This window comes from Eschrichtius robustus, chromosome 14, assembly GCF_028021215.1.
Source record: "Eschrichtius robustus isolate mEscRob2 chromosome 14, mEscRob2.pri, whole genome shotgun sequence".
Lineage (NCBI taxonomy): Eukaryota > Metazoa > Chordata > Mammalia > Artiodactyla > Eschrichtiidae > Eschrichtius > Eschrichtius robustus.
In genome coordinates this window covers 46,478,837-46,504,075 of record NC_090837.1, presented here as the reverse complement: position 1 = coordinate 46,504,075, position 25,239 = coordinate 46,478,837, and positions in this window count along the sequence as shown.

Genomic DNA, 25,239 nt, shown 5'->3' with positions numbered 1-25,239 from the left:
AGAGATTATAGTTGAAAACTACCCGAATATGGGAAAGGAAAGAGTTAATCAAGTCCAGGAAGCACAGAGAGTCCCATACATGATAAATCCAAGGAGAAACACACGAAGGCACATATTAATCAAACTATCAAAAATTAAACACAAAGAAGAAATATTAAAAGCAGCAAGGGAAAAGCAACAAATAACGTACAAGGGAATCCCCATAAGGTTAACAGCTGATCTTTCAGCAGAAGCTCTGCAAGCAAGAAGGGAGTGTCATGATATACTTAAAGTGATAAACAGTAACAACCTACAACCAATATTACTCTACCCAGCAAGGATCTCATTTAGATTCAACAGAGAAATTAAAACCTTTACAGACAAGCTAAACCTAAGAGAATTTAGCATCACCAAACCAGTTATACAACAAATGCTAAAGGAACTTCTCTAGGCAGGAAACACAACACAAGATAAGGAAAAGACCTACAATAACAAACCCAAAACAATTAAGAAAATGGTAATAGGAACAAACATATCGATAACTACCTTAATTGTAAATGGATTAAATGCTCCAACCAAAAGATACAGACTGACTGAATGGATAAAAAAATAAGACCTGTATATATGCTCTCTACAAGAGACCCACTTCAGACCTAGGGACACATACAGGCTGAAAGTGAGGGGATGGAAAAATATATTCCATGCAAATGAAAACATGACAACCCAAAACTTATGGGATGCAGCAAAAGCTGTTCTAAGAGGGAAGTTTATAGCAATACAGTTCTATCTCAAGAAACAAGAAACAACTCAAATAAACAACCTAACCTTATATCTAAAGCAATTAGAGAAAGAACAACAAAAAAACCCCTAACGTTAACAGAAGGAAAGAAATCATAAAGATCAGGCAAGAAATAAATGAAAAAGAAATGAAGGAACCAATAGCAAAAATCAGTAAAACCAAAAGCTGGTTCTTTGAGATGATAAACAAAATTGATAAACCATTAGCCAGACTCATCAAGAAAAAAAGGGAGAAGACTCAAATCAATAGAATTAGAAATGAAAATAGAGAAGTAAAAAACTGGCACTGCAGAAATACAAAGGATCATGAGAGATTACTGCAAGCAACTATATGCCAATAAAATGGACACATTGGAAGAAATGGAAAAATTCTTAAAAAAGCACAACCTTCCAAAACTGAACCAGGAAGAAATAGAAAATATAAACAGACAAATCACAAACACTGAAATTGAAACTTGATTAAAAATCTTCCAACAAGCAAAAGCTCAGGAACAGATGGCTTCACAGGCAAATTCTATCAACCATTTAGAGAAGAGGTAACACCTATCCTTCTCAAACTCTTCGAAAATATAACAGAGGGAGGAACACTCCCAAACTCATTCTACGAGACCAGCATCACCCTGATACCAAAACCAGACAAAGATGTCACAAAGAAAGAAAACTACAGGCCAATATCACTGATGAACATAGATGCAAAAATCCTCAACAAAACACTGGCAAACAGAATCCAACAGAACATTAAAAGGATCATACACCATGATCAAGTGGGTTTTATCCCAGGAATGCAAGGATTCTTCAATATACTCAAATCAATCAATGTGATACACCATATTAACAAACTGAAGGGTAAAAACCATATGATCATCTCAATAGATGTAGAGAACACTTTGACAAAATTCAACACCTATTTATGATAAAAACCCCCCAGAAAGTAGGCATAGAGGGAACTTACCTCAACATAATAAAGGCCATACATGACAAACCCACACCCAACATCATTCTCAATGGTGAAAAATTGAAACCATTTCTACTAAGATCAGGAACAAGACAAGGTTGCCCACTCTCACCACTATTATTCAACATAGTTTTGGAAGTTTTAGCCACAGCAGTCAGAGAAGAAAAAGAAATAAAAGGAATACAAATCAGAAAAGAAGAAGTTAAACTGTCACTCTTTGCAGAGGACATGATACTATACATAGAGAATCCTAAAGACTCTACCAGAAAACTATTAGAGCTAATCAATGAATTTGGTAAAGTAGCAGGATACAAAATTAATGCACAGAAATCTCTTGCATTCCTATACACTAATGATGAAACGTCTGAAAGATAAATTAAGGAAACACTCCCATTTATCACTGCAACAAAAAGAATAAAATACCTAGGAATAAACCTACCTAAGGAGAGAAAAGGCCTCTATGCAGAAAACTATAAGACACTGATGAAAGAAATTAAAGATGATACAAACAGATGGAGAGATACACCACATTCTTGGATTGGAAGAATCAACATTGTGAAAATGGCTATAGTACCCAAAGCAATCTACAGATTCAGTGCAATCCCTATCAAACTACCAATGGCATTTTTCATAGAACTAGAACACAAAATTTCACACTTTGTATGGAAACACAAAAGACGCCGAATACCCAAAGCAATCTTAAGAAAGAAAAATGGAGCTGGAGGAATCTGCCTCCCGGACTTCAGACTCTACTACGAAGCTACAGTAATCAAGACAGTATGGTACTGGCACAAAAACAGAAATATAGATCAATGGAACAGGATAGAAAGCCCAGAGATAAACCCACACACATACGGTCACCTTATCTTTGATAAAGGAGGCAAGAATATACAATGGAGAAAAGACAGCCTCTTCAATAAATGGTGCTGGGAAATGGGATAGCTACATGTAAAAGAATGAAACTAGAACACTCCCTAACACCATACACTAAAATAAACTCAAAATGGATTAAAGACCTAAATGTAAGGCCAGGCACTATCAAACTCTTAGAGGAAAACATAGGTAGAATTCTCTATGACATAAATCACAGCAAGATCCTTTTTGACCCACCTCCTAGAGAAATGGAAATAAAAACAAAAATAAAAAATGGGACCTAATGAAACTTAAAAGCTTTTGCACAGCAAAGGAAACCATAAACAAGAGAAAATATTTGCAAATGAAAATATTTGCAAATGAAGCACTGACAAAGGATTAATCTCCAATATTTACAAGCAGCTCATGCAGCTCAATATCAAAAAAAAGAACAACGCAATCCAAAAATGGGCAGAAGACCTAAACAGACATTTCTCCAAAGAAGATATACACACTGCCAACAAACACATGAAAGAATGCTCAACATCACTAATCATTAGAGAAATGCAAATCAAAACTACAATGAGGTATCACCTCACACCAGTCAGAATGGCCATCGTCAAAAAATCTACAAACAATAAATGCTGGACAGGGTGTGGAGAAAAGGGAACCCTCTTGCACTGTTGGTGGGAATGTAAATTGATACAGCCGCTATGGAGAACAGTATGGAGGTTCCTTTAAAAACTAAAAATAGAACTACCATACTACCCAGCAATCCCACTACTGGGCATATACCTTGAGAAAACCATAATTCAAAAAGAGTCATGTACCACAATGTTCACTGCAGCTCTATTTACAATAGCCAGGACATGGAAGCAACCTCAGTGTCCATTGATAGATAAACGGATAAAGAAGATGTGGCACATATATACAATGGAATATTACTCACCCTAAAAAGAAAGGAAATTGAACTATTTGTAGTGAGTTGGATGGACCTAGAGTCTGTCATGAGGAGTGAAGTAAGTCAGAAAGAGGAAAACAAATACCGTATTCTAACACATATATATGGAATCTAAATAAAAAAAAATAGTTCTGAAGAACCAAGGGCCAGGACAGGAATAAAGACACAGACGTAGAGAATGGACTTGAGGACACGGGGAGGGGGAAGGGTAAGCTGGGACGAAGTGAGAGAGTGGCATGGACATATATACACTACCAAGTGTAAAATAGATAGCTAGTGGGAAGCAGCCGCATAGCACAGGGAGATCAGCTCGGTGCTTTGTGACCTCCTAGAGGGGTGGGATAGGGAGTGTGGGAGGGAGATGCAAGAGGGAGGAGATATGGGGATATATGTATATGTATAGCTGATTCACTTTGTTATAAAGCAGAAACTAACACACCATTGTGAAGCAATTATACTACAATAAAGATGTTAAAAAAAATAGTCTACCTACAGAAACACAGCTAATTGAATTGACCATTTCTTATTCTATGACATTTGTTGTGCACATTCTTTTGTTTTCTTAACCTGTCTAATCAAATATTGATAAAAATGGTTAGTTAAAAGCAATGGACATTTTTATTTTGCTATGTGTGGTTATTTTGCCTTCAGAAATAATATAAGAAATTATATTCCTACCAGCACAAAATAAATTCTAGTTTTAATTAGAATATTTCTTTGTAACTGATCCTATTTTTTAATTTAATTTTTATTTTATGTTGGAGTATGGTTGATTTACAATGGTGTGTTACTTTCAGGTATACAGCAAAGTGATTCAGTTTTACATATGCATATATCCATTCTTTTTCAGATTCTTTCCCCATATAGGTTATTACAGAATATTCAATACAGTTCCCTGTGCTATATTGTAGGTCCTTGTTGATTATCTATTTTATATATAGTGTGCAAATGTTAAACCCAAACTCCTAATTTATCCCTCACCCTCACCCTTCCCCTTTGGTAACCATAAGTTTGTTTTCAAAGTCTGTGAGTCTGTTTCTGCTTTGTAAATAAGTTCATTTGTACCATTTTTTTAGATTCCACATGTAAGCAATATCATAAAATATTTGTCTTTCTCTGACTTACTTCACTTAATATGATACTCTCTAGGCCCATCCATGTTGCTGCAAATGGCATTATTTCATTCTTTTTTATGGCCAAGTAATATTCCATTGTATATATGTGCCACACCTTCTTTACCCATTCCTCTGTTGATGGGCCTTTAGGTTGCTACCACATCTTGGCTATTGTATATAGTTCCGCAATGAACATTGGGGTGCATGTATCTTTCGAATTACGGGTTTTTTCCAGATATATGCCCAGGAATGGAATTGCTGGATCATAAGGTAGTTCTATTTTTAGTTTTTTAAGGAACTGCCATACTGTTCTCCAGGTGGTTGTACCAATTTACATTCCCACCATCAGTGCCGGAGGGGTCCCTTTTCTTCACACCCTCTCCAGCATTTATTGTTTGTAGACTTTTTGATGATGGCCATTCTGACCAATGTGAGGTGATACTTCGTTGTATCAAGAGTTTTGATTTGCATTTCTCTAATAATTAGTGATGTTGAGCATCTTTTCATGTGCATTTTGGCCATCTGTATGTCTTCTTTGGAGAAATGTCTATTTAGGTCTTTTGCCCGTTTTTTGTTTGGGTTGTTTTTTTGATATTGAGCTGAATGACCTCTTTGTATAATTGGAGATTAATCCCTTGTCAGTCGCTTCATTGGAAAATATTTTCTCCCATTCTGTGGCTTGTCTTTTCATTTTATTTATGGTTTCCTTTGCTGTGCAAAACTTTTAATTAGGTCCCATTTGTTTGTTTTTGTTTTTATTTTCATTACTCTAGAAGAAGGTGAATCCAAAAGGATATTGCTGTGATTTATGTCAAAGAGTGTTCTGCCTATGTTTTCCTCTAAGAGTTTTATAGTGTCTGGTCTTACATTTAGGTCTTTAAACCATTTTGAGTTTATTTTTGTGTATGGTGTTAGAGAATGTTCTAATTTCATTCTTTTACATGTAGCTGTCCAGTTTTCCCAGCACCACTTATTGAAGAGACTGTCTTTTCACCAGTGTATTTTCTTGCCTCCTTTGTCATAGATTAGCTGACCATAGGTGTATTGGTTTATTTCTGGGCTTTCTATCCTTTAAATCCTATTTATTTTTAAGGCAGTCAAATGCACTTGTATTTTATGCTGGCCTACTTTCAGGTGTGGTTCCCTTTGGGATAGTTTTAGTGCTATCCTACCCATGCTCTTCTGATAACATAACAGAGCAGTTTTGTTACTTTTTTTAATGCCATGTAACAAAGACTTTTTATGTATTTATTTATTTAGAGTCTCTGTTGACATTATTTAAATGTAATCATACAGAATGTACTCTTTAATGTCTGGTTTCCTTCATTATGCTTGTAAGATTCTTTTTCTTTATCCAGCTTTGTTGAGATATAATTAACATATAACATTGTGTAAGTTCAAGGTGTACAAAGAAATGATTTGATATATGTATATATTGTGAAATGATTGCCACAATAAGCTCATCATGGCACAGTATGCCATCACCTCATAAAGTCACCATTTGTGTGTGTGTTTGTGCATGTGTGTGGTGAGATCCTTCAACATCTATTCTCTTAGCAACTTTCAAGTATACAATATAGTGTTGCTAACTATAGTCACCAAGCTGTACATTACATCCCCAGAACTTATTCATCTTATAACTGGAAGTTTGTACCCTTTGGCCACCTTCACCCATTTCCCCCATGCACCCAACCACTGTCTTTGACACCTACCACTCTGTTTGCTGTAACTATGAGTTCAGTTTCTTTAGATTTCACATATAAGAAATCACACAGTATTTGTCTTTCTCTGCTTACTTATTTTACTTAGCATAGTGCCCTCAAGGTTCATTCATGTTTTGCAAATGACAGGATTACTGTTTTTATGGCCGAGTAGTATTTCATCATGTATATATAATAGCTAGAGTGAATAATGCTGCAATGAACACGGGGCAGGGGTGCAGTTATCTTTTTGAGGCAGTGATTTCAATTCCTTCAAATATATACCCAAATTGGAATTGCTGGATCATATGGTAGTGCTATTTTTTATTGGGGGGTGTTAACTCTATTTTCCATAGCGGCTATACCAATTTACATTACCACCTTTTCTCCATACCTTCGCCAGCACTTGTTATCGCTTGTCATCTTGATAACAGACACCTTAACAGGTATGAGGTGATATTCCATTATGGTTTTGATTTGTATTTCCCTGATGATTATTGATGTGGAACACCTTTTCATGCATCTGTTCGCAATTTGTATTTATTCTTTGGAAAAATGTCTATTCAGGTTATCTGCCCATTTTTTAATCATACATATATATATATATATTAAAATTTATGAGTTTCTTACATATTTTGGATACTAACCCTTGATCAGATTTGTAATTATCTTCTCCCATTTCATGGGTTGCCTTTTCATTTTGATTTTTTTTTTCCTCTGCAGAAGCTTTTTAGTTTGATGCAATCTCATTAATTTTGTTTTTGTTTTTGTTTTGGTTTTTTTTGCTTGTGCTTTTGGTGTCAAATAATTGTTTTAATAAATGCACTTTTCAGTTGAATCAAATCTAAGTCTCTTTTTTACCAGGTTTTGACAAATAGAAGAATTTAAACATACCTGCAGGAGCAGAGTAGATGTCTATTGGAGTCAATCTCCCATGGATGCAAACTGCCCTTAATTTCCTCCAGAAATAGAAATTTTAAAAAAAGCATTTGCTAAATAGATCTCCGATCTCCTATAACTTGTTGCACAACCTGAAGTGTTAACACTGTATCAGGCATAATTGATGCAATGGGGCTATTACTTTAATAAGACCTCTATAATGCTCAATCAATCCCCACTATTCATCAGCTTTTCTCTAGGCCATACTATACTGTTAAAGAAAGAATTTGTGGGGACAAATACATCTGTGTCTAACATAACCTTTAATAAACCTAACATTTTTGATACTTCCCATGTATTCCACATTGCTTTAAATTAATTCTAATTAATCTTTAATTCTGAAGGTTCTAATCTTATATGGGTATTTAAAACATGATGAAGAGTAGGTCTGCATGAAGTTCTTTTCCTCAGTGGCTTGGATAAAGGAAGAATACCTCTTGTATAATATTGTCTCCCTAATGCACATTGGTAAGCTGGAGCAACAGCCACTCATAACTTTCCTTTAATAAATTCCTATTTTGAACCACCATCCAATCCATCGAGGCCCTGAATAGAGCACAAAGGTGGAGGTTGGGCGAATTCACTCTCTGCTGGAGCTGAGACATCCATCTTCCCCTGCCCTCGGACTTGAAGTTCCTGGTTCTTGGGCCTTTTGGCTCCAACAGGGACTTACACTCTTGGTTCTGATTCTCAGGTCTTTGGTCTCGGACTGAATTTCATCACCAGTTTCCCTGGTTCTCCAACTTGCAGATGGCATATCAAGGGACTTCTCAGCCTCCATGACAGTATGAGCCACCTCTTGTAATAAATCTCTTTTACATAAGAAAAAAAAATGCCTATTTTGAGACATACTTTTGCTTGTAAGCCTTCTACAGTTGCATAACCGTATTTCCCTAATTTCGTTATTTTGACCTTTAACTGTCCATCAGCACATTTAGAGTACGACAACACATTGTGCACCAGTGTCTAGCAATCCCTATTAAGGTGTCTTCACTACCCCAGCCACTTTGCTTATACTAATACAGGCAATCTTTCCCTGCTGGAGTTTGCACAAGACACCATGGTCATCCTATTACCCAGAATCATAATTCTCTCCATTATATCACACCTTTTAAATCAGCATGCGTCCCAGGGACTGTAGATTTCTCTTTGGGTCAGTATCCAATTTTTAATATTTATCAAACCTAGAATGATATGAAGGAATCTGATGTGGTCCTTTTCTAGCTTGAGGGGTTGATGGAGTAGCCAGATCATCTATTCACTTATAGTGACCCTTAAAATGTTAGCAGATACTTCATCTATCACCGTCTGTTTCTGGCAATTTTTAATGAATCATCTGGACATTTCCATCCAATTTAATTGCCTGAAGGTTTTCTTTATCCCTTTTGTTTTTGTTTCCTTTTTTTCTGAATAATCCTAATCTTTTCCCCTTCATTTAATCTCATATGTGGGACCTGAGCTGGTAGAGTCCCAAAAGTGTTCTTTATATTATTGTGCTCATAGCACCAACTACTGTAGTAAGAGTGGGATCACTGAAAGAGCCTGTAAGACTTCACTGAGCACACTCATATAGGCTTTTAATAAAGGTAACAGTATAGCAGGTAAACACAGAGATGTGCAACAAATTCCAGGAACATCTCCTAGGGTCCTTTCTCAGTTGCACAGGATGCTTTATCTTAAAATTGTTATCCAACATGATACATGCAAAGATACCTTGGTCTCAAGGAAGCCAAGGTGCAAATTTACTGAGAGTCTTTTGTGCCTCCCTGGTCATAAAAGCAGGCTAGGGAACTGTTTAAACCAGGTGCAAACAATCAATTTATACGTTTCAGTAAACAATGTAGACAAATTAGCACAGAGTGACTTCAAGGGAGTTTTTGACTTTATACAACATATTTTAAATCACTAGCTAGTACATTTTATCCCTACTTTGGCCAAGGGTCAGTAGCAGATTTCTGGAGTCCCTGGGGATAACATAGTTCTATATCAGAGACCAACCACAAGTTATCCCTATTCTTATACAGATTGTTACAATTTCAGTTATCTTATTTCATTTAAAAATATTTACAGTGGAATAAAAATCATGACCTATATGACTGATTTTTAGAAAGATTTTTAGACTTGCTTTAAGACCTAGAGATTGTTCTACTTTATCATAAATGTTTCTTGTATGCTTGAGAAGGATATGAATTCTATAATTGCTAGAATTAATTATTCTATAGACATATGTCTTTTAAACCAATTTGTCAATTAAGTTTGTCAAATCTTTCAAAACCTTATTATTTTGTCCTTATTTGTTCACTTTCTGTCAATTAGTGAAATAAGGCTGTTAAAGGAATTTTATCATGCTTGATTTGTCCATCTATACATGTAACACTGTCAGTTATTTCTCTTATATATTTGAGAATAGATTATTATGTTCACACAGGTTATAGAGTTTTATATAATCCTGGTGAATTTAAGGTTTTTTTCCCTATACCATTACTATTTTCCCCTAATGTGTATTTTATAAGATATCGCCATCAGTGCATTTTTAGGTCATTTCTGTCCTAATGTATTTGTTCTAATACTTATTTTCAATATTTTTATGGTTTTCTATTCGTTGATTTTTATAAAATTATATAGATGTACCTTTTTAGAGTATTAGCATATATCTTTTATTTGGCAACTTAATTTACTTTACACTTATTGTGATTATTTATTTGAATTCTTTCCCTTATCTTATTTTCTATTTTTTATTTATTCTGATTTTTTTCTCTGCTTCCTTTAACTTTCTTTTCCTCCATTCTTTATGATGGGTAAATGCTTTTCCTTTATTGTTTGGAAATTATATATTTAGTGCTTATTCATTTTTTTAAGTGAAATTTTTTAAAAAGTCAAAATTTCTACCTTTCTCAGATCACTTTAAATACTGATCACCCCCTCCCATTTTAATTGCTGTTTTAGGGAGCTATCTCCCAATGAGATGTATGTGCCATCTGCTGGAAGGATCCCTCCTCTTAGTGGTTATATAATTCAACTCTATTCCCACTTAATTTTCAGCGAACACTTCATGAGATCACACCTGTGTTAAACCTGAAAATAAAATGGTCATATTAATGACTTAACTGTTCTTTGTTATATAGCCAACCTTTGAAAGCAAGTCACTGTGCTTTTACCTGCTGAATACAGTGATGTGCACGTCTCTCATACTGCAGTATTTGTGCATTCATTTCACGTAAGAATGTACTTTCTTTTTCTCCTCTTATCAGCCCCCTCATGGTTCCTGAGATAATATATGACTTCCAATGCAATAGAAGTGCTTTTCAAATTTTTTCCACTTTCAGACATTGCTGTCTATAGTAGGTAATAATGTATTTTTTTAAATGTGGAAATAAATTCTTTATGCCAAGATACTAATATTACCTTCTAGGCAGTAGCCATATTGCCTTCATTTCATTGATTTGTTTATTCCCTGTAACATACTGAATTATGGTACATGCAGTGATGGAATTGCAGCAGCGTTTTAACACTAAAATGTATTCAACATGGGCCATTTCAGGAAAAATGAAAATGAGAACTGATAGGCAGAAACCTGTTTTTAATAATCAAAATGTAAATGGAGTATATCTGAAGGTATGTTCTCATTAACAAACAAATATACTACGCTAACAGCTGTAATGGAATGGTTAAAATCCCAGTTTTGAAACTAAAGTTTTAAAATGATCACATTTATCAGTAATGTATTCAGAATCATTTTTATTTTAAAAAGATAAGTTTTGTTTTGCACTGTTTTGTTTTATTTAATAAACAGTTAATATTTTTCACATGAATACATTCTCCAAGAAAAATCAGAATTGAATTTTTCAACTAAAATGTAATTCAAAGGCTAAATTATTCTTTTTTTAAACAAATGCATTAATGTATTACTATAATTTATTTTGGGACACATTCTATTTATTTCTTCTCTTGAGGATTACTTAGTTTTTGCTCAGTGGCCTGAAAATCTGAAATTTGGCAAACATCCTCTCTACTTGGGACTTTTAAATCAGAATTTCTTTTTTTTTTTCAATATTTGGGAGATTTTATGTCTCTTCCATTGTTGTAGGAGGGTGTTGATATGCTTTTTTTTTGTTCATTACACTACCTGAGAATCTAATTTTCATCCTCATTTCTAGTGTGTATTTGGAATCTCAATTGTATTATTGAATAATCTCACCAATAAGAACCATCCTATCTTTTGGTGTTTTTTTTTGTTTTTTTTAAATTTTTATTTATTTATTTTTTTAACTTTTGGGTTTATTTATTTATTTATTTATGGCTGTGTTGGGTCTTCGTTTCTGTGTGAGGGCTTTCTCTAGTTGCGGCAAGTAGGGGCCACTCTTCATCGCGGTGCGCAGGCCTCTCATTATCGCGGCCTCTCTTGCTGCGGAGCACAGGCTCCAGACGCGCAGGCTCAGTAATTGTGGCCCACGGGCCTAGTTGCTCCGCGGCATGTGGGATCTTCCCAGACCAGGGCTCGAACCCGTGTCCCCTGCATTGGCAGGCAGATTCTCAACCACTGCGCCACCAGGGAAGCCCCCATCCTATCGTTTGAATTACAGGTTTACTCAGGAGAGGGTCAATTGATTTTACTATTCCCAGCTGGGAATTTTTTACTTAATTTATTTATTGCTTCTATAATCCAAAATCTGATTAACCATAAAGGGTATGTTTTACTTAAGAAGTTGAAGACTGGTATCTCAACTAATTATGACCAATTATGAGTAAAATCAAGATAAAGGTTTTTTCGATTAGTTGTTTTACTGTGTACAGCATTAAAGCAAGGAAATATAAAATTCTGCCTTTGCCTTCAATAAGTTTACAATTTTGCCTGGAAGATAGAGGCTAAATACATAGAAAGTAAACTGAAAGTTATCTGCATGTCTAGGTACTTTGAGGATAATGAAAACCAAGTTTGTCTAGCTAAAAGATGATACTAACCTTTGGTAACTAATAGTGAAACAACTTAGTCTGAAATGTAGAACTCATCAATAACTGATACGAATATTCCAGTCTTTCAACTTGTGTAGGTGAATTACTTTTGGTTCATTAACAATGCCCCAAAGTCATTTATTTTAATACATAGTTAGATGACAGTATTTGAATTGTAAGTACTTCCGCTCATTTTTTTTTTTCTTTTCCATTTTAGCTTATGTGTAAATCAATTTACTGGCAAGATAGAGAACCATTTCTTCTGCACTGGATTTTTACTACATAGTCATGAGAGAAGAAGGCTCAAGGCATAGTCACTTTAGATGAATGCTTTAGAAATATTACGAGAGTGGTTATCTCCTGATGAGTATAAAGAGTTAGTTAAATGCTCACATATTGTATATGTGCAAACATATTTAAACAAGATGGTGTTTTTAAAATATATTTGAACATAAGTGTAGTACTTGAGATTTAGTCTAAAATTTGATATAACCTAGATAATTCCTCCTATACTACAGTGCATAGAATAGAGCTATTGTTCTGTTTCAAGAAAAACTTTATGGTAGAGAGGGTTATATGTGGAAACCAGGGTCTACAAGGGTTAACTTGTCCACAGTATGCAGCTGGTGGATTGAAAACTCAGCTTTGTAGGTCTTCAGATAATTTGTTCTTTCCATTATATCATTTTAGTATGTTGGCATCTCTTGGAAGCGGATTCTTAGATGTAATTTAGTTTGCAGGATGTTTATTAAGGAGTGTCTTTGGAGTCAACATTTGTGGAAAGAATGGGAAGGAAGCAGAACTAGATAGATAGAGATCCTGTAATGCAAACCCAACAATAATTTTGGCTAAGATTTTGGGGAACTCTGGAGCTAAAATGGACTACTAGAACTGTCCCACATTAGGAAGAAATGGATAGGCCTTTATAACCACATCTATTGGATCTGGGCTACTCAGAGTATGATGAGAAGGAGGTTTTGGTGTTTGTAGTGGTGGGGTGAGGAAGAAAGCTGTTCCCTGCAACTGAAATAATTTCTGAAGTTATTGATACGTTAAGGCTATCTCTGTCAGCACCCCATGCATCTGGGGCAACAAATCATTTCATGAATGAGAATCTGGATGAGGTATTTCCGAGTCCACTGTAATCCACCACTTGTACTACCCAGCTCCATTTCTTTACAGGGCTCATCAATGGTCTTTGTTGCTGGACCTTTGCTATCCATGGTAGCTACATCACCCATAGTAAGTAAGATCCCATGCATAATCTCCATCTCTGCCACTGTGATCACTCATTGTTCTAGCAGTAGGGTGGCCAATGACAGAGGATGGGTGACTTCAAATGATTAAGTCATTCAGTCTATGTGGTTGTTTAATAACTCTTCCATGAAAAATGATTTCTGGTAAGCAGGCATTAACATGTGGTACAAAGATCTTCACATTTTTCTCCCATTTCCACATGTCCCTCTATGTTCCTCTACCCCAGGACTTTCTTGCCTCTGTTCTGCCAATTTGTCTCCTTCCAGACTTCTAACAAGGGCATTCCCCCCTGCCTATAAGTCAGGCCACTTCTCTTTCTACACAAAATGGATAATAATTGCTACTGTTTGGGAGAATTGTTCTTCACAACTTAATTTTTAAGGGCATGCATGTGTGAGGTTGTAGGGCAACTGGTATCTACTTTTTGCTTCAATCCACATACCAAGCCAACTGTGCTGAGGAGCCGGAGCTGGTGTATTGCATTAAGAATATGCAGATTATGACCTGCCAAATGAATGAGAGGGCACAAGCCACCTACACAGAGTTGGCTCCCTCAGCGTCTGAGCTCCCACTTTGGGGAAATAAACCCATGGGGTCGTTCTGAATAAAGGTGTAGTTTCAATACACCCACACAAAGGAAGCAGAGTCACAAGATTTCTTGTAGATACCAGAAGCGGGGAATGGGAGATGGAATAAACCAGGGTAAGGGCAGTCCTCTGTCCCAGGTCCCAAGAGAGCAGATTTCACCCAGGAAGCTCCTGAGGAGGTTGCTAAGCAACACCTGGATGTGTTCTCTAACCAAATGTCTTCTCTAAGGCCCATTAAAAGCTTTCTTACTGAAGGGAGCAGTATTCCCAGGTATGGCATACATTAACTCTGGAACCCAAAGAAGCATAATAGGGGGTTATGCTTCTTTCATCATGGTGTAAAGTGCAAGATTCAATAATTTGTATGTTGCTCTGAATGGGATATTCTTGCATGAATAAAACTTTTGCTGATGTGGCAGACCCATGAAAATTTGTATTTACAAAGAACAGACCATATTATACATTTACTCTCCCAACTCTGTCATAGTATAGTCTGAATATCATATAGTCTGGTGCAGCTAATCAGCTTTTTCTGCTTTTCCCTTGAAGGTCATGCTACCAAGAAGGCCCTATGGATTTCATACCTGGCTTTCGGTTGCCTGCTAATCACTTAGCTTTTTGTTATCTTTTTTTTTTTTTTTAATCTAGAATCTCAGTGAAGTTTAGCAACAGTCAAACAATTCCATTGTCTTTATAATTACTCTTTCCTTCATACTTTTCAAACCAGATATATCACACCCATAGTGCAATCTTCCACCACCAGTGAACGTTTTAAAAATTATTTCACAATTACCACCAGTGATGGTGTTCTCATTGAGACCTGGGTGGGGCCTGATCCAGCTCTAAGACTCCATCTTTATGACCTGCTTCTTGTACTACAACCAAGAGTACTTTCTTCAGCAACCATACTTCAATGCAGAGGTGAGTGGGAAGTACTCATTAAGGAGTACTTTTTAGACTAATAGCTATAGAATACGAAGGAATAAGTAAAGCCAGAATGCAGGCCAGAGATCAACCTCAGCTAATCAAATAGAGAGCTCTTGGGTTAAAATCACTCATCAGAATTGTCCCATATCAGACCCTTAATACCAATGCAGTGATCAGTCTTTGAATGTGGATTGCCCTGACCTTGTGGCAGACAGTTTTCTATAGACAAACCAATCCCTGCAGGACTGATAGCTGTAGACTGTTTGCTAAAGGCACTCTCTGCAGGTGGATTTGCTCTAGGCAGCATATCTCTGTGTCTATCACAATCATGGCATTGCTGATTAATACAGCTATTCAAAAAAAAACACAAATGAAATATAATCAAAATAATCTAAAATAATATTTTGATTATATACTATATCTAAGTCAATAAGGCAGCATATCTCTAGTACCAGCTTAATAAAGAAATTCCCTGTTAGCTTTAAATACATTAGTTTCCCTATAAGGAGAAGCTTATAATAATAATAATAATAAAACATTACTTTCCTAATTATGAAAAATCGAGTAATTTCTCTGTACTCCCAGTTTAGCCTGTGGTGTGCTTTTTGCTTGAAAACTTCCATGTATAACTCTTGATGAAGAATTGTTAACATGGCTTGTAATTCTTTTCTGAATTATCCAGATACTTGTCTTAATTCCCTTATCCCCTCTGAACGTGTTGAGATGCAAGCAAAGTAGAACATGGAAAATATCCCAGATATTTGATACCACAGTTTCTGAATTGATTTGTGTGGGGAATTGCCTTAACAATTTAAGCCCTTGTTGTATTTGAAAGGATTTCAAATAATAGTTTTATTTTCTTTACTTATTTGTTTTTAACTTGAATTATGCAAACAGTTTTTTCAGTTTTTGCTCTCACCTATTGAAAAGACACAGGAGAGTTTGTTATAATTAGTCACTTATTAAGTACCTGTTTACTATTGAAACTGAAGTCTCAGACTCTGAAACTATGTCATAAATTATAACAGCTAATATAAAAATGAAGATAAAACTACACTTTCTAAGATATTTCCATAAACATGGTGACCACGTTACTTCCACTAAGGTGTTATTTTTGTTTTAATAGTATTGATAAAAGTTTGGAAAATTATAAAAGAAGTCATCATTTGCCATGGCACAGAGTCACTATAAATATAAAATACAGGGTCAACATAGGAAAAAAATTTATTTTGGTTTGTTCTTTGTTGAGGAGAACAAGTTAGAATTCAGAAAACTCTCTTAAATATAAAAATAAATCTTTTATTAAAGTTAAAACACAGAACAGTATAATGTGCATGATAAGTGCATGTTTGGCCTTAAATTGTTTACTTTTCATACAACAATGCTACATTTTCTCAAATAAATTGCTCAAACTGTCCTAAAAGAAAGACTTAAAATTGGCCTCACAAAGATTTCCACTTCTATCCAACATGGAGTAAAAGGGACCTCATTTACTTCTTTGCATGAAGAAACTAAAAATCAAGGGAATTATATATAAAAGTGGCTCTCAAGATATTCAACATCATACAACAAAGGAGAGTAACCTCTAAAATATGAGAAACAAATGAGGTGAGCCCTATGATTGTCCCGTCTTACTGCTGGAGGAATTTTCCATGCTATGTTTCTTGGAAGAAGAACCCAATCAGAGTACAAGTTCTCCCTGAGTTAAAAGTCCAAGGAAAACAAAATGGATAGAATTTGCAGCAGAAAATAACTGCAAAGAGAGACCTGCAATAGAGAAAGAAAAACCCAGAGATCTTCAGAGGATCCACCTGAAGTATTCAGTTGAGTACTGATCAACTCATGCACATGAGGAAAATACTCAGGTCAAGAAAGAAAGAATTAAATGAAAAGTACATGGGACATCAAAAGTACAGGGGACATTGCCTGTTCCAAACAGAGTAGAAAGCTTTATAATTTATGAAGCATCATTCAGTGTACTAACAAAGGTCTAAATATTGCTTTGATTCTACATAACAAAGCTTATAGGCAAAACCTGAAGAGAGCAAACAGATTTCAAGTAACTTAACTTTGTCCTAGAATACAGTTCAACAATACTTTTAATAATACAAAAAGATCCCACATCTAACATTCACAATGTTGGGCAGTCAAACAAAAATTAACAAGTATGCAAAGAAATAGGAAAATGCTATCCATAATAAGGGGAAATATTAATTAATCTAAACTGAATCAGAAATGATAAAGATAATATAATTAGTACAAAAATGCATTAAAATAGCAATTATATCTGTTTTCTGTATGTTTGAGACAGTAGCAAAAAATTGAGCATATAAAGTAGAGAAATGGAAGGTTTAAAAGAGTCAAATTTAACTTTTAAAAATGCAAATAAAATATTTGAGATGAAAGTGTCCTGGATATAATTAGCAGTAGATTAAGCCCTATAGAAACATGTGTAATGAACTTGGAGCCACAGCAATAGAGTGTACTCAAAATAAAACAGAGACAAAAAAAGAACAGAGCTTTAGTGAACTATGGGACAAATTCAGGAGTTAAAGGAGAAGTTAAAAAAAAATTACTTGAAGAAGTGATGACTGATGTTTTTTCCTGAACTTGATGACAAGTATTAGCCCAAAGATTCAAAAAGTTAAAATGAACCCAAGCACAAAGAACACACCAATGCACATCATCATAAAATTATTTACCTCCAGAGATAAAGAGAAAATATTAAACTCCAAGAGAAATGAGAAGCATTGCATTCAGATGAACAAAGATAAGTGTGACAGATTTTTTTTGTCAGAAACAACACAAGCTAGAAGACAAATGAAAAGGTCTTTAAAGTTTAAAAAAAGAATTTCCAATCTAGATAGCTTTACCCAACAAAAATACTTTTCAAAAATACTTTTTCAAATATACTTAAGTGAAATAATTGAATATCAATCAGTAGACCTGCACTATAAGAGAAGTTCTTCATGTAAAAGGGAAATGATAGCAGATGAAAATCTGGGCTTACCCAATGGGATAAAAAGAACTGGAAATGACAAATATAAAGAATTTTTCTTGTTTTTAAAAATATTTAAAAAGAGAATCAACTGTTTCAAGCAAAAGTAATAGCAATATATTGTGGAGTTTATAGTACAGACAGAAGTAAACTGTAGAACAATAATATAACAAAGTCTGAGAACAGTGGAACAGAAATATACTATTGTAAGGTTTTTTACGATACATGAAACAGTACAGTATAATATAATGTGAAGATATCTCATGATATGTTAAAGATGTGTACTGTAATTCCTAAAGAAACCATTAATATAACACAGCAAAGAGCTACAGCTCACAAATGAAGAAAAGAGATAAAATAAAATCATACCTATACAATTAATTCAATAGAAAGCAGAAAAGGAGGAGAAGAGGAACAAAGAAGATACGGGGAGAAAATTTTAAACCAAATCATATCAATAATTATTGTACGTTAAATATAAATGACAGAAACAAACCAATTACAAAGTGAAGGGCTTCCCTGGTGGCACAGTGGTTGGGAATCTGCCTGCTAATGCAGGGGACGCGGGTTCGAGCCCTGGTCTGGGAGGATCCCACATGCCGCGGAGCAACTGGGCCCGTGAGCCACGATTGCTGAGCCAGCGCGTCTGGAGCCTGTGCTCCGCAACAAGAGAGGCCGCAATAGTGAGAGGCCCGCGCACCGCGATGAAGAGTGGCCCCCGCTTGCCGCAACTGGAGAAAGCCCTCGCACAGAAACGGAGACCCAACACAGCCAAAACTAAATAAATAAATAAATAAATAAAAGATTACTATTAAAAAAAAAAAAAAAAGTGAAGATTCTCAGATTGACTGAAAAAGGAAGAAAGCTTATCTTACTTATGAGAAAATAACTTTAAATATAAAAACACAAATATTTTAAGAATAAAATGAAGGAAAAGTACATACATTCCTAACATTGATTAAGAGAAATCTGAAATGGCTCTATTAAGATCAGATAAAGTAGATTTCAGAGCAAAGAAAATTACCAGAAAGAAAGGAAGTCATATAATGAGAAAGTGACAAACTTATATGGAAGACTTAACAATCCTAAAAGTTTATGAACCTAATAACATAGCTTAAAAAATCACAAAGTGAAAATGGATAGAATTTCAAGGAGAAATAGACAAAGCTACACCTATAGTAAAAGTTTTCAGATATCTTCTCTAAGTAATAGAATAATCAGATAGATGATCAGAAGATATAGATTTTAATAATGTTATAAACCAAATTGACCTAATTGACATTTAGAGAATACTTCACTGAACAAAAGCAGAATACACATTCTTTTCAAGTATACATGAAACATTTACCTAAATAGGCCAAATTCTGAGTCATAAAACAAGTCTCAATAAGTTTAAAATGATTCAAGCAATATAAAGTATGTTTTTAAATTACTATGGCATTAAATTAGAAATTAATAACAGAAAGATATCTGGAACGACCCTCAAGTATCTGCAAACAAAATAATACACTTCTAAATAACCCATTGGTCAAACAAATAATAGAAATAGAAATTTAAAAGTGTTTTGAACTGAAAGAAAATAAAATATCAAAATTTTGTGGATGCAGTTAGAGAGTAGTTAGAAGAACATTTTTAGCAGCAAATATTTATATTAGAAAAGACTGGTGTCAAATCAAGAGCCTCACTTTCCACCTTAAAAAACTAGGAAAGTAAGAGGAAATAAAACCAAAAGTAAGCAGAAGAAAGCAGATATCACAGTGGAAATAATGAAAGAGAAAACAGAACACAATAAAGAATCAATGAAGCCAAACCTGTTTGATGAGATAAATAAAATTGATAAAATTCTAGCCATATGGATCAGAAAATAAAGAGTGCAAATGACCAACATTAGGAATGAGTGGATGGATGCCACTCAATATTCTACAGATATTTAAAGCATAAAAAGATAATATTACAAACAACCATTCCAATTAATTTGAAAACAGATGATATAAGCAAATTTCTTGAAAGAAGCTACAAACTCACTAAAAATAAAACAGATAACCTAAATACTTTTACAACTATTTAAAAAATTCAATTTGTAGCTAAACATCTTCCCACAAGAAAACTCTAGGCCCACCTAACTTCACTACTGAATTCTGTCGAATATTTATGGAAGAAATATTACCAATTTTACATAACCTCTTGCACAAAATTTAAAAAGAGGGACTTCTTCCCAAATCATTATAAATAGCTATAATTATTCTAATACCAAAAGCAGAAAAGATAATAAAGAAAACTACAGGCCAATAACCTTCATGAAAATGGATGCAAAAATTTTCTGAATAAAATTTTAGCAAAATGAATCCAACAATATATTTTGAAAAATTACACATCGTAAGTGATGTTTATTCCAGGAATGTAGAGTTGGATTAATGTTCAAAATTCAGTGTAATTCAATACATTAACAGACCGAAAAATAAAAATGATATGCTTATACCAATAGATGCAGAAAAGGCATAAGAAAAAAAACTTCCATTTGTGATTAAAAAAAAAAAAAAACCTCTCAGAGGTCTTAGAAATTTCCTCAGCCTGAGAAAGGAATATGTGAAAAACCTAGAACTAACATCATAATGGTAGAAGACGGAATGTTTCTTCTCTAAGGTAAGAAAAAATGCAAATGTGTCTATTCTGATGATTTCTACTCAACATTACACTCAAGAATGTAGACCGTACATTAAGGCAAGAAAAAGAAACAAAAAAATTCAAATTGGACAAGAAGAAACAAAAGTTTTTGCAGATGGCATAACCATCAACATAGAAAATCCTATGGAATGTACAAAAAAGTGACTAATTTAGCAAGGATGCAGAATAAAAGATCAACATAAAAATCAATTGCATTTTTATTACTAACAATCAGAAATAATTGGTGAAATATCCCATGTTTATGGGTTTGAAGTCACACAGTATGTTTGTTACCAATCTCCTAAAAATGATTTATAAATTCCACATAATCCCAGTTTGTAGAAATTGACAAGTTGATTCTAAAATATACATGGAAATTTGAAGAACTTACTAAAATAATTTTGAAAATGAACAAAAAGCTGCAGTAATTAAGACAGTGTGTTATTTGCATGAAGATAGGTAAATGATTAATGTAGCAGAATACATCTAGAAGTAGACACACCATACAGGATCAATTGATCTTCAAAAAATGCGCAAAGGAAATTTAGTGAATAAAGGATAGTCTTTTCAGCAAACAGTGCTGGAACATTTGGAAATACCTATGAAAAAAAAGAATGTAGATCCATACTCGCTACAAAATAAAAAATCCAACTCAAAATGTATCACAAACCTAATTGTAAAACCTAAAATTACAAAAATTATAGACAAAAACATACGGGAAAATCTTTGTGAGCTTGGTTAGGCAAATATTTCTTAGATACACAAAAATCATGAGGCATGAATGATAAGAAAGGAATAAATGGATTTCATCAAAATTGGAAATTCTATGCTCAAAAATCTCTCCTAAGAAAATAAAAAGACAAGCTGCCGATTCAGAAAAAATATTTGCAAATAACGACTGATAAAATGTTTCTATACAGAATATATAAAGAACCCTCAGAAGTCAATAATTAAAAGAACACAAATAACCCTGTAAACACAAGCAAGATTCAAACAGACATTTTATCTCACCAGAGAAGATATAGGGGTGAAAGATGTTCAGTTCACTCAACATTGTTAGTCCTTAAGGGTTTTCTAATTAAACCTAAGTGATTTAACTACCTACTTACCTGAATGTCTAAAATTAGAAACTCTGGCCACCCCAAGTGTTGATAAGGATGCAAAACAACTAGAAGTCTAAAACGCTGCTAGTGGAAATGTAAAGCAGTACTAGCACTTTGTAAAACAAACAGTTGGCAGTTCCTTTAAAAATTAAAAGCACACCTAATCTATGGTCCAGACATCCACTCTTATGTATTCATCCAAGAAAATTGAAAACAATGTCCATTAAAAGACTTATATTCAAATGTTCATAGCAGTTTATTTGTAATAGCCCCCAAACTGGAAACAACACAAATGTTCAGTAACACCTTCTGGGCAAACATTTGTGGTATATCCATATGGTTCAGTACTGCTTAGCAATATAAAGCAAAATAATCATCGATAAGGACAATTATATCTTAAAATTTAATGGATATATCTTAAAATAATTCTTCTGAGCGAAAGAAGCCAGAAATAATATTGCATACTGTATGATTCCATTTACATGAAATTCTAGAAAATGCAAATTAATCTCTAGTAACATGAAACAAATCAGTCATTTTCTGGGGACAAGAAGAGTGATTGGAAAAATGGGAGGGACAGATTACAAAGAGGCATAAGGAAATGTTTGGGGGTGATGAATATGTGCATTATCTTGATTGTAGTGATTTTTTTTCCATGGGAATGTACATTTGTCAAAATTTATCTAATTGTACCCTTTAAACATGTGGAGCTCATTGTACGTTCATTATATCTCAAAGTAAACACAAGCATGTCTAAATATTAGCTTTACCACTATACAGTTGAGTGACTTTCAGCCACTTGTTAATACATTCTAAGATCAACCTTCCTTCTAGGTATATTGGAAGATAAAAATGAAATAATCTTTGTTAGCCATCTATTACAGTGCTAAGCATAAATTTAAATTTTGCATAATAAATATTAATTATTGGATGATAGATCTAAACAATATGAATCATGTCAAAAACAATATGCTATACCACCTTTTTAAAAATCACTCTCCCACTCTAGCACAATATCCACTAAAGTGTTTCACATGATGGTTCTCAATCACTTACTAAAATTCCCATGTTCTGGAAATATTACTTAAGACCAAATGCTTAAAACTACTACTGTACTACTAAAGGAGAGTATAATTAGAGTTGACTACATGGCTACACGGAGTCAACATATACTCTGACCTATATCACTAAAATTACAAAGGCCAACAAGTGAAAAAGTAGTTTAACTTATAACATTTGCCTCACTTTTCCCCTTCAGTTCATTAATACAGAGCTGTCCGAATACAGTCTGCTTAATTTCCTCTAGACTTTGCCAGGGTAAATACATTTAATTAAAATCCTTTTGTTCAATGAACAAAGTCAATATAGCAACTCATCTAAAAAATGAAGCCCCAATACAACTTTAATCATTAGTCAGAGGCTTTGGGCTCTGAATTAATCTGGATTATGTCTCAACTTCATTTTACCTGCCCTACTTAAATAGGAGGCTACTTTCATAGGAAGAATATGTCTAAACAAAAAATACATTAAATAGATCTCTGTGATTATTTTCCTTCTTCCCCATTCTCAGTATCTATATGGAAAAATATATAAATCACTAAAGATCAAGTAAAATGATGCATGTGAAAGCATTATACAAGGGAAGCAGTAATATTATTAGATTGCTACTACTACTAGTACTATTACTACCACCACTACTACTATCATTATTACTATGACTACTACTACCACTATTACTGCTACTTACGAGAGCCGGAAAGTGGAAGGAAAAGGAGGAAGAGAAACAAGAAAACAGAAAGAAGAGAAGGAGTAAAAAGGATAACTGTCTATCGCCACTATTCTAATTTTTTATGTTAAGGGATTTTAGTCTTCTGTTCCAGAAATCAGGATAGACAATATTAGCCCTCTAACTGCCTTCCCCTTTTCTGGGGTTGCCAAATTTAACAAAGAAAAAGACAGAGCACCAGGTTAAATTTGAAATCAAGATAAACAACAAATTATTTTTTACATAAGTAAGTCCCATGCAATATTTGGAATTTATACTGTAAAATCATTTGTTGTTTATCTACAACTAAATTTAAGTGCATCCTACATTTTATCTGGCAATTCTACCCTTTCCTCCTGTATTTTTCACTTTTCATATATATAATATGTGCTTCCAATAAAGCATGCAAGAGTAGCTTTCATGAGTCATATAATTCAGTAGTTTCATAGGAATGCAAACTTCCTATCACCAGCTAAGTGTGGAAGCAAAACCTTCTACCTTCTTTGTTTGGCAAATACCCAATTGTAAGGAATGAAAGATAAAGAGGAAAGAAAGCAGGAGGAGATGAGCCACGTGAGCGTTTTCAGAGAGATCATAACAGTGACTAAGTTGTGTGGAAATTAAGGAAATATGCCTTGGAACACAGGAAGGCAGAACACGGAGCAAGTGGTTGTAGACATAGTTGGACTGGTCCTACCACACAGGAGACAGTATGTGAGCAAATAGGTGTTATCAATTAATTTGGTTGAAAAACTACCTTTGCTTAATCAAATATTCTATTGCGTCATAAAGTGTGTTCATTAGCCTTAGGATGGGAGAGTGCAATCCTCTTTTAGAGTGGCTGATGTGGTTAAATCTTTTTCAATCTTCCCATGCTACCATATGTAAATATTCTAGAAATGAAAAAGGTACTGATAATTCTACTTGTCCTACCAAATATAATTTATGCAACTAGGACTTACGGCTGAGAATTCATTCTTCTTTGCTCTTTAAGAGTAGCTTTCAGCCAATTATTTCCAAATGTTATATTTGCTGCTTGATCTTTGATAGAAAGAGCAAGGAACCAAAAATCAGGAATTAGGATTTTAGTTTTCTACCTTGAACTAGGGCAACAGTCGCTCAGCTCATTTGTGACTCATTTTATTTAACCTGGATAATGCAAATTAATAAAACCTGCTGACCTATCTCATAAGATTCTTGAGGAACTTAATTATTTCTTAATGTGTTGGAATATGTAATAAAAACTATTACTCTAGACTTATTTCATACAGCAAGAGGGAACTGTTTAAATCTATGTCAGGAACAAAGGGAAAAAAAGAGCCGTTTCACTTTAGCAGTGAAATAGTAGGTTTGTCACCAACAAATTAGTCGAAAGGAGGAATAGGTAGGGTAACCCTATAATTTATTGTTCTAACTGGGAGATTTGGGTAGTAAATGGACTATTAGTAACAACCCCAGGACAACAGATATAAACGGGGATTATCCCAGGCAAACTGAGTTATGTGGTCAATCTAGATCTGGAAAAGTTATCTTGAAGCTGCATTTACATAGACTGTACAGCATTTTTACTGATTACATGTTTGTTTTGTGTGACTGAGAAGAAGTGGAGTGATGGAGATTTGGAGGCAAATAGGGATTCCCAAAGAAAGGAAAACTGTTCAGTTAGGTATTTTAAATTATTTATAG